This window comes from Centrocercus urophasianus, unplaced genomic scaffold (genome assembly GCF_019232065.1).
Source record: "Centrocercus urophasianus isolate 14NV4802_14NV808 unplaced genomic scaffold, USGS_Curo_1.0 seq_10, whole genome shotgun sequence".
NCBI lineage: Eukaryota > Metazoa > Chordata > Aves > Galliformes > Phasianidae > Centrocercus > Centrocercus urophasianus.
Window position 1 is genome coordinate 97,087,149 of NW_024884142.1, and position 16,353 is coordinate 97,103,501.

Genomic DNA, 16,353 nt, shown 5'->3' on the forward strand with positions numbered 1-16,353 from the left:
TTCTCAAACTATTGAGAAACATTCAAGCTGGTACTCTTCAACTGTTACTAGCTATAAGCCGCTACCACTCTTGCAGAAAAGTTCATCATCTGATGTATTTTTAGTTAAAAGAGAACATTTTTAAACTAAATAACTTTATAAGGCACTTTTTAAAAGATATCTTCCTCACTCTTTTGCTGCAATGTTAATGGTTTTGCCACTGCTTGTGCTGCTGATTGAGCCTTCCTAACCAACATTTTGGCCAATCATTTAGTGCTTCACATTCTCCTTGCTTGCAGAATCTTTCTCTTTCGTGTCAGAACAAACTGCCCTGGTCTTCCAAAGTGGTTTCCTAGAAACTAAAAGTACCTAAAATATAAATGGCTGTCAAGCATTAGATTAATACTGCAGTACAGAAAATCAGAATGTTGTATTCTAATTAGTTGGCAGGTTGCTTCTGATAATGATAAATTTCATACTCTAGTTGACACATTTTCAAATGTTAATGTCCTCTAGAGGAATAAGCTGTGTTGTAATGACTGGAATAACAGTTTCTAAGGTGAGCATTCAGCTTATTATGGTTTCAAGTCCTGGCACTCCATGTACAGAGGTGTTAGGTTATACGCGCTACAAAAAGGGAATAATTACAATCATATAATGAAAAGAGAAGAGAGATTGTAAAGAGGATCTGAATCATGGAGAGAACAACTTCCTTCATTAGTGTGAAACAATAGTTAATCAAGCGCTGAGTATAACACAGCAGACAAGCACTCATAGGAATCCCAAGAGCCACGATGCCCTGGATAATAGCAACAAGTTTCCCAGTGGTCATATAGCTTCACCTGAAGAGAGACTTCATTACATCCTTCCTTCTCTGCCACTCCTTCACCCCATACTCAATGGAGCTGGTTCTCTGGTGGAAAGGAACTGAGGCAGATGACACAAAGGAAACAAGAGGAAAGTTGTGAAAGTTGTGCTGGAAGTTCAGCCCCATTGCTAACAGCAAACAGCTCAAGACAGGCATCCATTCACAGTCACAGAATGGCCAGGGTTGGAAGGGAGCTCAAGGATCATGAATCTTTGCCAGATCCAGGGCCACCAACCTCCCCATTTAATACCAGACCAGGCTGCCCCATCCAACCTGGACTTGAACATCTCCAGGGATGGGGCATCCACAGCCTCTCTGGGCAGCTGTTCCAGCACCTCACCACTCTGTCTGTAAAGAACTTCCCCCTGACATCCAACCTCAATCTTCCCTCCCTATTCAGAAACAAGAGGCACGTTGGACAGACTGTCATTTTTGGACTGTAACAAAGGATGTCAGAATTTTTGTCTACTGAATGCTGTGCTCCTAATAAGCAAGGGCTGTACCTCCAGTTTTCTTCTCTAACTCTCCAACAGTCTTGCCTCACAACCAGAACTACACACGCAAATAGTAAAACTTGAAACAGCTTAAATATTTATGTGAACAACAAAGCTAGTGTGGAACCAACATAATTTCCTAGCTTGCTTTCTTTTCAGTACACTGATTCCCTGCAAGTACTCTCTAGTTATCCAAATGTTCCTATGCACAACCACGCAGTCGCCACCGCAAGCGGCACTAACCCCATCTGCACCACTGATGATCCCATGGTCCCGATCCCACTGTCCTTTCAACAGCAATTTGTGTTTTGATGCCATGGACACCTCAGTCATTTCTGTCCTTGCAAGACAAGGAGAATCATCTGCTGAGCAGCAGCCGTGGCCTGATTTGCTGAAGTACTGCATAATCCTACCTTTGCCCCTGGAACGTTGCTTTAAAAATGTCCTCTGTCAAGAGTCACTCTGCAATCAACATTGCTGAGCATGTGTTATTAATTAAGTAATTTTACAAAATTAGAAATACAAATCACATTGTTTTCAACCAAAATAACGATCTACCAATTATTCTGCCAAAAGAAATGACTTGTAGCTTTTGGCAGATCTTTTCCCTTTGGCCATTGTTTTCTTAGTTATTAACAAGGTTACAGTTGGTCCTTTTGATTAAAAAGTTTTTTGGCCAGAATCACTGCTATGGGAAAACAAAACCTGAAATTCAATATCCTTCTAGAATTCTTTTGAAATTCGATCTGAGCACCAATGAGGGAGGAAGGTGAGGGGCCACAGGGGACATATTTTGTAACTTTTTAATTTTCTTTCCAGCCTAAGATTCTTAAAGATGAGACAAGTAGTACTGGAAAGCAAATAATAATAATAATTAAAAGAAATACAAAAAGAAAGTATTTTTGTTCACTTATCTCCTTGTAAAAGTACACATTGAATTACTGAATTTACTTAAGAGCTGACTGCAACATTAAACCATTAAAAACATGCACTAGACATACAGGATACAAAAATGGGAATAAGACTGCACGAATAAGTTACATCATCATGATTCTCCCTAAGCAGCTTCTAAGTCTTAGAAGATCCTTCCAGCCCCTCTGGGGAAAATAAGGACATCAGAATCTACGACTATCTTGAATTAGAAAAGAATCTTTAAAGAATATTTATAGTGAACATATACAAGGAAATATTACAACAAAATTATTTTTAGCCTGACCAAAAAACCAACGTGTAACACAACCAGATTTCAAAACAAGACCTAACTCTGATAAGCATCCCTCTAAAATCAATCCTTGCCCTTCAAAACTTAGCACCAGAGGTGATGTGGAAGCAGCTCTGTGTTAGAAAGATTACTTAGACTGAAATGTGTACTCCCTCTGGGACAAAGTGCAGAGGCTAGGCCTTCAGCAAAACTAAACTTCCATGCATTTACACTCATAAAAAGCACCTCCAGAAATATGGATTGTCTTGATCCCATGTGCAATAGTGCAATAAATAATACAAGTAGAGGAAAAGAAAAAAAATAAAAACAAAAAGGACCCCCTCACTCATCTTGTTACTTAAATAGAGGCTATCAAAGAAGATTGCTGAACAGTTCCTGTCGGTTTTGTGAGAGTTAACATCATAGAGAGGGACACAACTCTGTAGTAGCAAAAATAAACAAGAGTAGAGAGTATTCCCAGGTTTCTGTATTAACTGGCTTTTGTCAGGTACATCAGATTGGCTGTTAAAACAAGCATGTTAAGCACTTCAAGCTTGGATGATTCAGGCTTGGGTATAATCAACTAAACCACTGCAGAAAATGGCACACTGGGATGTCAATCCTGCATATCAGCAACAGCAGAGAATCATACCTACTCTTTTCCAGTGTTTTGCTTTCTTTCTCCATCAGAGAGACCAACAGGAGATTACAAACACAAGTAGTAACCAGCCTAAATCTTTCACAAGTCAGGCAAACTTCAGCTTTTTTTCCTCTTCTGCATTACTCTGACACTTGAAATCAGTGACTTAAGCCAACTAAACATCTGTCCCTAAAAGGAACACAACACTACTTGTTGCACTTAGAGCTCTGGCAAACAGCACATTGCTGTACGGAAGTTACTTCAGCAGCTTTCATATCTCAACCCTTGCAATAACCCAACAAGAGTCATAGCACACACTTCTGTTGGCCATGTGGCTGCTTGGCTAAGTTTTTCCCTTCCCCAGTCATGCAGCTTGGGTAAATGCCATCTCCTCTGCTCCAACATGGTGCTTCTTATTCAAGAAACCCTTTTCCAGAGCAAGTTCATTGGAAAACCAATAAACAAAATTAGAAAACCAATGAAGAAATAAAATAATCAAGCTCTTCAAAATTAATACTTCAAAAGGGGATGCTGAAGAGCAAAGCCTCCTTGAATGTTGCCATTTTGACTACAGAGATAGCAAAGCTAAAATTAAGTTGTGGAGTAGTCTTGCTTGACCTCAGAAGAGAAAGATCACGTATTTCAAGACTTCTCACTATTAGTAAGATTTATGGAATGCTGCACCAGTGACACTCACAGAATGTGCATTACACTTGGCAACAGGCCTGCAACCCAGCCACTTACTTCCATCATGTATTATAATGCAGAAACAGAGTCACACCTGCAAAGCCTATGACAAATGACATTTCATTAACTTTGAAGACTCCTGGATCGTTTTCCCAGGCTACATGTGAGCTGGGCCATTATAGTCCTTTCAACAGCCCATCATGAAAAGAAAGTCAAGATAATGTCCCAAATATTTCAGGGAGTAAATACTTCTCAATTTGTTAATGATAAAATTCTGTGTCAATTAGATGTAATGGGATAAAAGCCTATCATTAGAGATCCTAGGCCACACAAATTTAGAATGGTGTTTCCCACTGCTTTCTGTGTCACTTCCCCACTGCCCTTTCTCTTTCTCTCTCTTATTTATTTAGTTTCTCACTGCTCATTGATGAGCAGAAGGTTTCACACAATCAACCTTCACGTCAAATAGCCTTTCCAGGTATTTGTATTTCATTCCCTGGATGGTTTCATGGGATCAACAAATATAACTGTGACGTTTTACAAACATGAAAATGTCAGCAGAAGAACATAGGATATAACACCTCAGCTGCTTCTTTGCAACTAGGACGACTCGTTTCTCCCATCCACCCTCAGCTTAGTTACAACAACCAAATCCTATTTATACTATACTCATTATGGACATATTAGGACAAATTATATATAGGACATACAGTTTGTGTGGATAGAGCAGGGCTTACCAACCAGCTCTTTGGACAACACATGCCAGCACTCTGCTCACTGTGATTTCTGTCCCCCTCGGTAACAGCTCTTAGCTGATTCTGTGGAAGGTGAGATGGGGATATTCACATGTATAAAAGCTAAGCACATTTTTAACAGCTTTGCTACACCAGGGCTTAGGACTTTAGACAACAAGGCTTCCACGTGAAACTCAATACAGCTTAGACTGAGGCCTGCAATTGGATCCCACAAGTGTGCGAGGTTCTGAGAGCAACAGATCTGTGGTGTAATTCAGCCCCTGAGGGCATTAGATTTGTGCCAGTGGCCTCGCAAAAATCTAAGGAGCAAGACAGCATTTGCTCCAGCTCTCTGGTTGCTTTTCCAGCCTGTTTCAGCAGACCTGAGAATCACAGGATAAAGGCCCTATGCTATTCCTGGCAAGGGGAGAGAAACATTTCCCATTAATAGGCAGGTCCCCCTCCGGCCTGGCCAGAGGCAGAGCTGCATACAAGGCATGAGCCAAGAGCTTTGCTCTTAGTGTGTCAGCACTGGTCCACCAGTCTCCACTTGAGCTTATCTTAAGGAAGCCACCAGAACATCATGATTCCTCATGACAGAGTTCAGCTGTAACCTCTGAACAACATGACAGCGCACACCAGATCACAGCTTTCTGGTCCAGACAGAAAACACTGCATAACAGTGCCCTCAGAATGAGGGCTGGCCTTTTGCACCACCTTACTGTATTTCTGGACATCAGAGCTTTCTTTCACTCTGAGCCTTGCTCCAGCCATGGAAGAATTCCATTAGGTCAAGCAACAAGAACTGCAAAGTCCTAAAGCTGCCAGATCTCTGCCAGTGTTTGCTGTCTTCTCAAGGAATCATACAGGCAACATTCGTAAGTGTACTGAAAAACTACATCTGGCTAGAAAGCAAAAAGCTTTCAAAAAAGACATTCCAAAATCTATCAACCAGTTATTATCTGTTTCCCTGTTGCTGCAGTTCTGTTCCATTACTACAACCTCTGGAGATAATTGGGGACGTATCTGATAGGAGCATTTTCATCAGAAAAACGCAAGTGAACTCAACAAAATGCAAAGCACCTATGAAGAGAAATTAAAAAACTCAGGTAGTAACATCATGATGCTATTCCCTAAGGAAGCAAACTCCATGGGTAAAAGCAGAGCTTTGCTACTGTAAACATGCCTACACTTCAGGCTCATGCTGCCTATGCTGCTCTGTTTGCTGCAAGTTCCATCTCGCAGCCTTCAGTACAGGCAGATGTATCTGGAAGAAGCCTGTCACGCACAGCCAACCTGTAATAATTAGTTCTATCTACTGTGTCGATCTGCTTAAAACAGGGGATGCTGTTATGGATTGATTAAGAGGCTTCTGAATCAAACACCACCACAGTGATCTGAACTAGGTATTGACTGATTTACGCCAACATTCTTTTACCTTGAAACATATTATGGCAGGTTTTATCCATTTATTTTTCCTGATTAGGAGGTTAAGTTTGTATGTGTCTATATTACTATTGTATTTCAGCTACATACCCTACAGTAAATAATCTTAATGATCAAATGACAGGCTTCATCTCTCTCTGAGCAGAGTTCATCTGATTTATTAAAGTGACACCAGACATTTACTCAAGGAGTAAACAGAGCTGACATTATAGGATGATCTCTGAGGGGAAGACTTGAGGGTAAATACTGAGAAATAGTGGGTTTGCATTCTATTTCTTTGCATTTCTTGCTTAATTCTTTACTTCCTTCTTTTTAATCTCCTTATTACCATTACAGTGTCACCATTTGTGATCTTTAAGAAACAAGCTCTAAAAGTGAGCCTATAAAACATGGTCGGTCTTTACAGAAAAACAAGAACTGGTTGAATTTGGAGCAACATCTGGAGAAGCCCAGTAACTCCTCGTATGCAGTATAGTCACAGTGAAACAGAATCCTACTCCACAGTGGGGCTCCCCACTTTGACATGGAGGCAGTGAGCTCTGGCCAAATCTCTTCACCTTGCGTCTAACGACTACTTGGCAGGAACAGTGTTGTTCTTCCTCCTCTTTCCCAGAAAACTTCACCCAAACCTACCTCTTCTCATTAGAATGGGCTTGCTTTCGTTAGAAAGAACAAAGAGAAACGGAAGAAAACAAAGAAGAGGAACTGTGTACCCTTAAAAAGATAAATCTTTCAGTCTTACCATAAGTGCAGTTTTTTATCTTATGACATACAGACAAAATGATGCATGGATTGGAATGGCTTGACCTAGCAAACCTGTTCCTACTGTGAATGACAATAAGAAGCTGTCTGGCTTAATTTCGGTAGCCAATTACATTAAAATGTGATAACTGTTCTGTTATTTGCATAGAAAAAAATGCCTTACCTTCCTTCAAGTTTGGGGCAACACAACAGCATGTTTCAAGACACAGCTCCAGTGACCATCCATCCCCACCTGAATCAGTGCAGAAAGCAAATCTCAGTGTATGCGAAGGAGCAATTATTAAGACAACCAGTACTTTGTAAGAAGGGTACAAGGTTTTACACCCAAAAGTACACAGGAAAAGAAACCTCTCGAGAGCCTGAATGTGGCACTGATGGCATATGTTCCAAAGCTCACACTTGGAATGTCAGCAGAAAAGGAAATGGGTTACTGTCATTTTTCAAACCAAAACCATGAGCAATACAGAAGGTAAAAGCTGAAGCTAAAAAATCTTTTAAACTAAAATTTGCTAAAATGCTGCAGAAAAAAAAACACAATTGCCATTTTAAATGGTTCCATCTGCAACACTGTCTCACACAGGAAGGTCCATATCTGCAACCGGCATAATTCAACATAATGCTGCTTCAGTCGGCAGAGATACGAGCAGAACTTACAGCTTCGAACTTAAGAGGCTCTTCCACCATAACTGCTGAAGGCAGCTGGAAAATTACATTTAGCTACAACCAGCCAGTTAACCTGGCAGTGTCATGAAAAATGTCTGTTTCCTTGACTCATCCATCATCAAGGCATAATAAACTTGTAATCAAAATGATATCACTTCAACTGTTGCTGCCAATCTTGCCTTAATGGATTTAATTTAGTAAAAAAAAAAACAAAAAGCATTAAAAAATGTCTACTGCAGACAACAATAGTAACAGTGGTCTCATAGGGATGGTGGAAAAAAACTACCCAACCAATTCCACAGTGGCAACGTGCTCTGCCAACTGGATTTTACTAGGGCACTGCAGGGTTGGAAGGACTCACAGGGTGTAACAGAACCTAGCTGCCCTTACAAGGAAATGCAATGAAAAGGGTTAAATGTTTTCTATTCCCAATTTGATTTTCTCTGCAACATATGCCACTGGCTGGAATCCAAGCCTGGGAGGGTGGTTTGCTGAGGTTTCAGGAGGGTTCGTGTGGGGAGTTAGGAGGGTTAGGCCTCTGCACCTGTAGATAACATTGCAGTGTCTCTCAGTAACATCCATGAGATGGCAAACTGATATATCCCTTCGGCTATTTGCCTCGTTCAAAAGTTTTGTTCTTTAACTTTCCCTTTGTTCCAATCACTCAGGATGAGGGGCCTAATCCAGCATTTACTAAATTCTACATCATTTTGCTGAGCTTGTTCCACTAGATGAAAAGAGCACCCACTACAAAGCAGAAAGAAAATTAACTCCTGCATTCAAAGAAGGAGCTCAACTTCAGATCTAAGGGAGAGCGATTCTGAAAGCTATGGCAGAAAAACCTACACCAAAGTGACTGGGAATTCTAAGTGAGTCCTGGCAGCAAAGGAGTGCTAAGATTTTGGACACCTGTGGACAGGTTTCTACCAGTCCTAGTCCCTCCATCACAAAGCAAACTCAATATATTGTAATAAACAGTAAAAGAAAAAAACTCACTTCAGTTTAGACAAGATTGGATTTTCTATTTAAACTAAATCACTACTTTTACATGTGAACAAATGGCTTTAAGTTGCTCCTGGACACATTTTGATTTGAAATAAGGAAGGTTATTGCATCAAGAACTTAAATACAAGAATATGACTCTGTATCATCTTTCTTGGGGCCAGAAAGTCTAACCAGTTTAAGGATGGCAACAAGGTTTTTTGACAGCGCTGGACATCATAGTTTCCTACTAGAGGACTTAATTTCATGCATCTGACCTTGAATTTTATTTTTACAATGATACTATCCTTACATTATTCAGAAGTATTCTAGGAGGCAGCATAGGTATAGACACATGATTATGAAGAAAAAAAGATGGGAAGGGTTTAAAAAATAATAATAATAACTTTTTCCTCAATGGATGTATATAACATCAAGTTTTCCCTTTTCCCACTTAAAAAAAAAAAAAAAAAATTGAAAGATCTAAAGGCCTAAAGACCTAGTATCCATTTTCTAATGGACTTCTGGGAGCTGAGCATTTTGCATTCACACTGAAGTGCAAACAGGGATTTGTTTTGAGATTCAGCCAGTGTAATGTTACACCGATGAGCTGATTCAGGAGCAAAATCTTCAAAGAGACTCATGCTGCTGAAATTCTGGAGAGAAAAAAAAAGTAATGACCAATATGTAAGTAACTACATGTGTCAATGGGTTGCGACTGAAGCTAAAGGACTTGACTTCGCATTCCTCCTAAATTCAGTGGGGAAACTGGGGCCGGAGGGGTGAATCACCAGAAGTTTTGCCCAAGGAATGCAAAGCAGAACACAGAGTCTATTGCTCCCATTGGGATTTCACAACTACTTAATTTTGGCAATTTCATTAGAGCCAAAGCAGAATCAAATCTCAGGTGTAAGGGATCTTTTAAAATAAGCCTCTGCTAATGCCATATTATTTTAATGGTGCAAATCCACAAGGGTCAGTAGGGCTATCCAAAATATACAGTGATATAAATATAAGCAAGATTCAGCACTTAAAATTTAAATTTCTCAGCCTGATGATGCACTTGTTTGCTAGTCTATGCAGAGACATAAAAATCATCAGTGACCAGAGGTTAAGCAAAGAATAAACAGTGTGAGAATCAGATCTTGTCTCAAAAAGCTTCCCAGGTATATGCATTAAGAAAAGTAGGTATTTGGGACTAACGCTTTGTTTTGATTAAAAGCAGCATCATTCCAATAACAGAGGAACAATCCAATTTTGCTTGGCCAAGGCTGCAACCCTTGACTATCTTCTCCCTCCTGCTGGGGAGGACACAACTCCAATCTAACGTGGCCCTGCACAGATGCACTCACCTCACACAACACACTTGGCACAACACATCACACCAGCTAGGACTGACAGGTATTAAGCAGAGAAGACAAGTCAACACCTGCTTAGCCCTTCTGGTAAATCTGCATCACTTCATCCCCAAAGAAGAAAAAATCACCCTTTGGAGCCCATAGTGCAAGGCTCGTTTCAGCAGCTGGGATCCTGCCCTCCAGTCTGCGCTTCAGAAATGCTGCCTTTTTGGTCAATATTCGCAATCTGTCAGATTTTTAAGAGGGAAGAATGAAGAACCCTGCTTCTTGCTTACACCCGTGTAAATCAGAAACAAACCCATCAGTGTTAACAGCCTTCCACTTGTATAAAACAGGTTTAAGTGAGAGAACAGGCCCGTAACCTCAGCTGAGTTTAAAAGTCAAGGTATTACTTTTCAACCACACAGAGATTAGACTATGAATATACATACAAACACGCACACACTGTTTTTAAAGCCTCTCCAACAAGTCAGAGAAACCAAGCAGAGCACATGGAAATGTAACTGCTCCTAGAGAGCTCACACACAGCCTCGGCAGGAAGAAATGAGGTAAGAAAAGCCTCGTTTTCAGCTACAGCTACCTGAGGGGCGGGGCAGCATTGCCCTCGATAAGCAATATTTCTGTGTTTTCAAATAGTCGGGAGCTTGGGTTCTTTCCCGATTTTCTGGTTTGCGGGGTTTGGTTGGTCGGTTGGTTTCGGCTCGCTTGTTTCTTGCCCGCGAAATCTCCGGATCGGGTTTCTAAGGCCCTAAAAAGCGCTCTCGGCGCTGCCCACGGACTGTTTGACGCTCCTTTGCTGCCACCAAGCGGTAAAGAAACAAAACGTCCACAATTTTGGAGCAGACCCCACAGCTGCGCGTCAAAATTTTGTTTTCCCGCTTCCCTCTCCCAGCCTTCACCTCAGCCTCTGGGTCTCCCTGCACCCGCCGCCATCTTGGCCCCACAGCCATCCCGCCACAGCGCACCCAGACAGGGAATACAATCAGCTTTGGCGAAATATTTTAAGAGAAGCAGGGAAATAATAAACGTGCAGCTTCTCCACGCAGCACTTACAATGAAATGAGCCTCGGCAAGCATTCAGTATTACCTTACTTTGCATCCCAGGGGTAACTGCTCCTCCATGGGGCGACACGGGGTCACTGTGGGTACGAAAGGCAAGGCAGGAAGTAAATCCGCAGGATGCAGTTGGAGATGGCGTAGCTCACCTCTGTGCAGGTGCTGCAAGAGATCAAACAGCCTTCCGAGGAATAGACGCGCTGTTCACCCTGCCTTTCAATTTACACTAATTTAGCCTACTTTGTTTTCTCAGTTCTATAGATTTTGTTTTTGTTGCAATTACTGTCACGGAGGTAATATCGCACAGATGTGCCCGAGGAACCCAAATCTGTGGGATGACCTGGCAGTATTTTCTTCTTTCAGTCTAAGTTCAGAGGCAGAAGGAAAGCAACCCGCTTGAGTTATGTTGAAGGCAGACGTAGGAAAAGCAGATGAAAGACTCAAAAGAGATGAAATGGACTTTAACCACGAAGGTGGCTAAGCAAAATGATTTGCACACTTTCTCTATTGTGTTGTAGTCAAACCGAAAAAATTGTCTGCCTTTCTTGAATGTAAACAAATAAGCCAACCTACCAGAAGTCTCTGGGTAAATATAGAAACTGGCAACTTCTAAGCTTCTAGTTACCTGTTCCACTTTCCAGATGTCTTACAGAATCTATTAAGATGCTTTCTTCACTTATGTCACAAAGAAACATTCACATGCCTTAACAACATGGTGTCCACAGATGTGGTAACACACAGTGCCAGCAAAGACACTCCAGTTAACACAAGCTGAAAATCAGCTTTCTTTCTTTCTCTGATGTTGGTTGTACTATATAGTTCATATTCTTGAATATAATAAATCTTTACTAATCTTTGCCAGCTGAAGCAATGGCCACTGAGATTCCTGAGGCCAGCAGTGCATCCAGTACAGGCCTTGTCTTAAATGACTTTTTTAATAAAGGAGTGGAAGTTCCATAGGGTCAGAATGCTCTTCGCAGTTCAGAAGCCACTGTAACTAATGGCATAGTCTGGCCTCTTTGCGTTTTGAGAATCTGAGCAAGGAAAGCTGAGGGCAAAATCTAGCCCTTAGTTTTTCTGATAATACAACCTTACATGGATGGCATGAGCCAGTTTCTACTACACTGTTTTCCAAGGTTTCTCTAGAACCCTAATCTGGATAGATTTTCACTGAGGTAACTTTTTAACTTCCTGATAATGCATTTTAATTTTTCTTACCTTGATGAAGGGAAGTTACAGCCTTTAGAAAAATACAGAAGTTTTAGCTAACATTGGCAATGCAACCTATACTTCAACAACGATGTACTTGAGCATAACTGCAAGAATAACTGCTCAACCTGTCTGAAAGGAAAAAAAAAATAACAGCCATGACAGAGAGCAAGCAAGTCCAATGCAAGTTGTTAAAATCTGGCAAAGTTATAAAAATCTGGGAAAATAACATCATGGTAAGGAGCTGAGATACTTTGTGCAAGTGCCAGTGGTAAACCCTGTGTAGATGAAGGACAAACAACACAGATTGTCTGTGCATCAAGAATGTGGCCTTTAACAAACAGACATATTTCACAGGAATTCAGTAACTTAACATCAGCTAAATTTTAGTGCTGTTTTGGTCACATAATATGTACAGTCTTGCTCAGCTACATAAAACCAAATTATATTCTTTTGTGCTTGATTCTTGCTACTGTGACTAACTAAATAGAGACTTAAGCTGACTTAAAGGAGTAAATAATTAAGCCTATGATGTTACAGTCTCCAACAGTACCATCTCATGAATACACACTTTTGATTCTGATATACACTCAGACAGGAACTTAAAACTTACTGCCTGCCCTTCAAGGAGGTAGGTAACATTCTGGTGGATGTGTACTGTGTTCATACACAGACAGCATCTCGTGAGATTAACTGCCTTGAGGAAATGCTCTCTCCATGGAAACACTGCACAAGAAAACATGTTTTGTCTTGTGTGTGAGCTGGGGAGTATGTTTGTTAGCCCATGGCAACAAATTTAAAAGACTGTTTATGTTGTCCACCTTGACAATGATCGTTACTAGGCATTTCTCTCTCTCACCTTTTAATAATGGTGACAGTAACTTTGTGCATTTAAGCAATGACAAATTTGTTCCCACGAGGCCAAAAAAAAACACTCAAATGGCAAATAACAAACAAACCTTCTAGAAAACAGGAAAACATAATTTGAAACACGTTTATGAAAGTGAACATTCATATTAAATGAGAGGATATTAAAGACTACTGCTTCTTCAGACAACTTTGCTTGCGTGATTCAGAAAATGTTCATTTACTTTATCTGAGTGTCCTGGTAAAACTCAGCTCGGAATTTGCCCCTAGAACTGCTGCTTTAAAAGATTTCATTTGCAAACACAGCTAGACTCCATTTCTTTCTCTACCTGTGCTGAATTATTGCTGTGCAAGATGTATCAGCATGAATTTTAGGTGATCCTTAGTTTGGAAGTGATTTTGTTGATGTACTTACGATAGCCGGTCAAGGTACCTTTGAAATCAAGATTGTACTGGTGTAAAACTGGAACAGAATTAGACCCATTTTCTATCACTTAATATAGTCCTTAAATCTCTCCATGGAATGTGTCCACACTAGGCTGAGAAGAAGCCTCTTGGCAATACTGAATTATCATATTGAACTGTTTCCATCCATTTGCTGGGACTGCCAAATTGAAATGATGCATGTCAAGGCAACCTTACGCTGAAAAGTAAAAGATAGCCTCTTAAATGTTCCATTTATAAAGCTTTTTATTCAGTCAAATTTAGTATCCCCTCTGAAATATATCACTTTACAAAATTGATACTTTGCCATTACAAGATTTCCACACCATATTCGCTCAGCTTAGTAGTAAAAACAAGCTTTCTCTCTTTTCCCTTTGGTGCAGCCGATAAAAACTGAGTTGTTCAAGGCCTGCTTCTCAGATCACCACCACTACAGATTCCACAATCTGTAATTCTGCAAGAAAGGATAAAAGTCAGCAAAAAGGCAAATTGTTAGGAGTATCAGTAAAACATCACAGGTGCATCATACTGGAATGCAGGAACTATTAAATTTAAAAACAAAAGATGAAGTTAACACTAAGGATGATCAGATGATCTGCAAAACAAATGCATTCATGTAGACTCCGGAGCTCAATGCAAGGAATATCACTCAAGCAAGTAAGCAAAAATGACAGTGCCATGCTGAAGAACATGAATACGTTTTTTCCTAGCATGTTATAGTTGATTCTAATATGATAAACTGCTTTAATTACTCATTATTTCTCTTAAATTACTGTAGCCTTATGTGTTGGTTTTTTGTTGTTGTTTTGTCTTTTGTTTTTTTCTTTTTTATCCCTGCCGAGTAAATTTTTAACTAAGAATCATATATAAATAATTTTAACAAACACCCTACTTTGGCATCTTTACATCTCAGTTTAGGAAAAAGACGTGGTCGCAATGCAACCAATTTCAATTATTTTAAGCTAGAACATTTCTTTGGTTTGAAGTTTGCCAGACTTACTCTGTAGAGAAGTCTCATGATTATTTCTCCGATTATATTCTGATTTTGTGTATCACTCCAATGTTAGCTGGTGCTAGTTTTTTTCAATAGTCAATTTGCCTAAAAAAGGATGCTGTTGTTCCCTTACACTTTAACATTCCAAAGCAGCTACACATTACTAGCCAGCCATGTTTGATGAAAGAAAAATGACATTCCATTCAAAAGCTGTTTCATTTTGATTACCAATTTGGCACGTATCACATTTTAATGATGAAGATCAGAAGATGTTTTTCCTAGGCATGAGGGAGTTTTGCAGTTGCTTCCAGTAGAAGAGAATCTGTGTAAATTGAGCCAAGAGTTCAGGGAGATCTTGCCAGAAGGAACTTTGCACAGAATATCACCAACATCAGTGGATCTCCACGTGTGCTTCCAGGTACTGTTTGCTGTTCTCAACTTCTAAAAGCCCTCCTGTCACCACCATCTGCCTTTACGATGAGATGAGGTCTCCTCTTCTAAGATTGCAGACGCAGGTCTTCATCATCTCCTGGCTAAAGTCTGTCATGTTACATGGGTCACTCCAAAAGTAATGCCTCCTCTTTACATATGGAAATCTAGTTTTTTCTTTACATTTGTAATGGTCTCAGCCCTGCAGATTAAAAAAAAAAAAAAAAGGATTTTGGTGTCCCTCTGAATTCCAAAACAATTCTATTTTTATAATATTCTATAGTTGATATTTTTATAGTAAGTTTCCAAGGTAACTTGATCCTTCTTTAGCTTTTATCATTCCAGATAACTGTGTTGTGAGGAGATCTCCAATGAAACAGGAACATTAATACTTTCTGACAGGACCTTATGCTAGTATCGATTTTCAAGGCCAGAAGCAATTAGGATGACATAATAAAATATCCACTCTTGAGGATGCAGTTCTCAAATAATAAGACTGGAGGAATAGGGATGAACATCAGTGATACGCTGACTTGCTAACTCACAACTAGCATTTAAAAGAGGGCAAATCAAAGTTGTAGTAAGCATCCTCATTTGTTTGCAGTCACAGTACACTATCTTAGAGAAAGACAGGTATTTTCTAGGAGCAGAACCAAGGCAATGCAGGGAGATGTCAAGCTACTAATAGGGCTGTGGGTCAGTAACAGACACACGGTGATAATCTTCAGTTTCTAGGGTATTCACTGGAGTTACTGTCTTTGCATTAGAAAAGCCACAAACCTGGTCATCAGAACAGCCACATAAGCATTAAGCATTTACAAAGATGCATTTGCTACACGTATACCAATTTTCCTATCACAAATATCAATTACGTGTACGTACTTCATTATACCAGATGGATTTCTACTTCAGTAACTCTTTGCTAACATCCTTGTGTTATTCTCGTTTAAACATTTACCAATGAAAGCTGTGTACTTTACTGGACACTGAATTATGATCTTTTTTCAGAAATTAACCTTTTAAAACAAAAGCTATAATTAAAGCTTAAGAGGAAAATCATGTAATGGAAACGTCCTTCAATTCCCTTTTAATTAACAGTACTGCACATAAATAGAAGCTGATCCACCTGCTTCCTCCAGAAAAAGCATGCCAAAGTATAAGACATTATAACCTCAAAAGTCTCTGCATTAAAACACTTGTAGCTTCTGCTACTTCATACCACTTACATCCTGTTGTCTTACTAACTAGTTCACAGGGCACCTGTTCTTCACATCATATTTTTTGAGGCTAATGTTTTGAACTTTGCACATGAAAACATCTACACTGACACAAAGTTCACAGGTCTGGTTATAATATTCTACAGATACAAAACAACACACTTCAAGTCTTCCACAATTTTAACCTGAATCTCAAGAAAAAGACACACGAGTCTAACTGTGCGTTTGTTTTGCATAACTGTGACATTCATCTGTAGAAATAAAGCATGCTCATCTTACCTTTTAGCTGGCAGAAGTTTTTGCACTTTTGATGTGTGTGCTCAT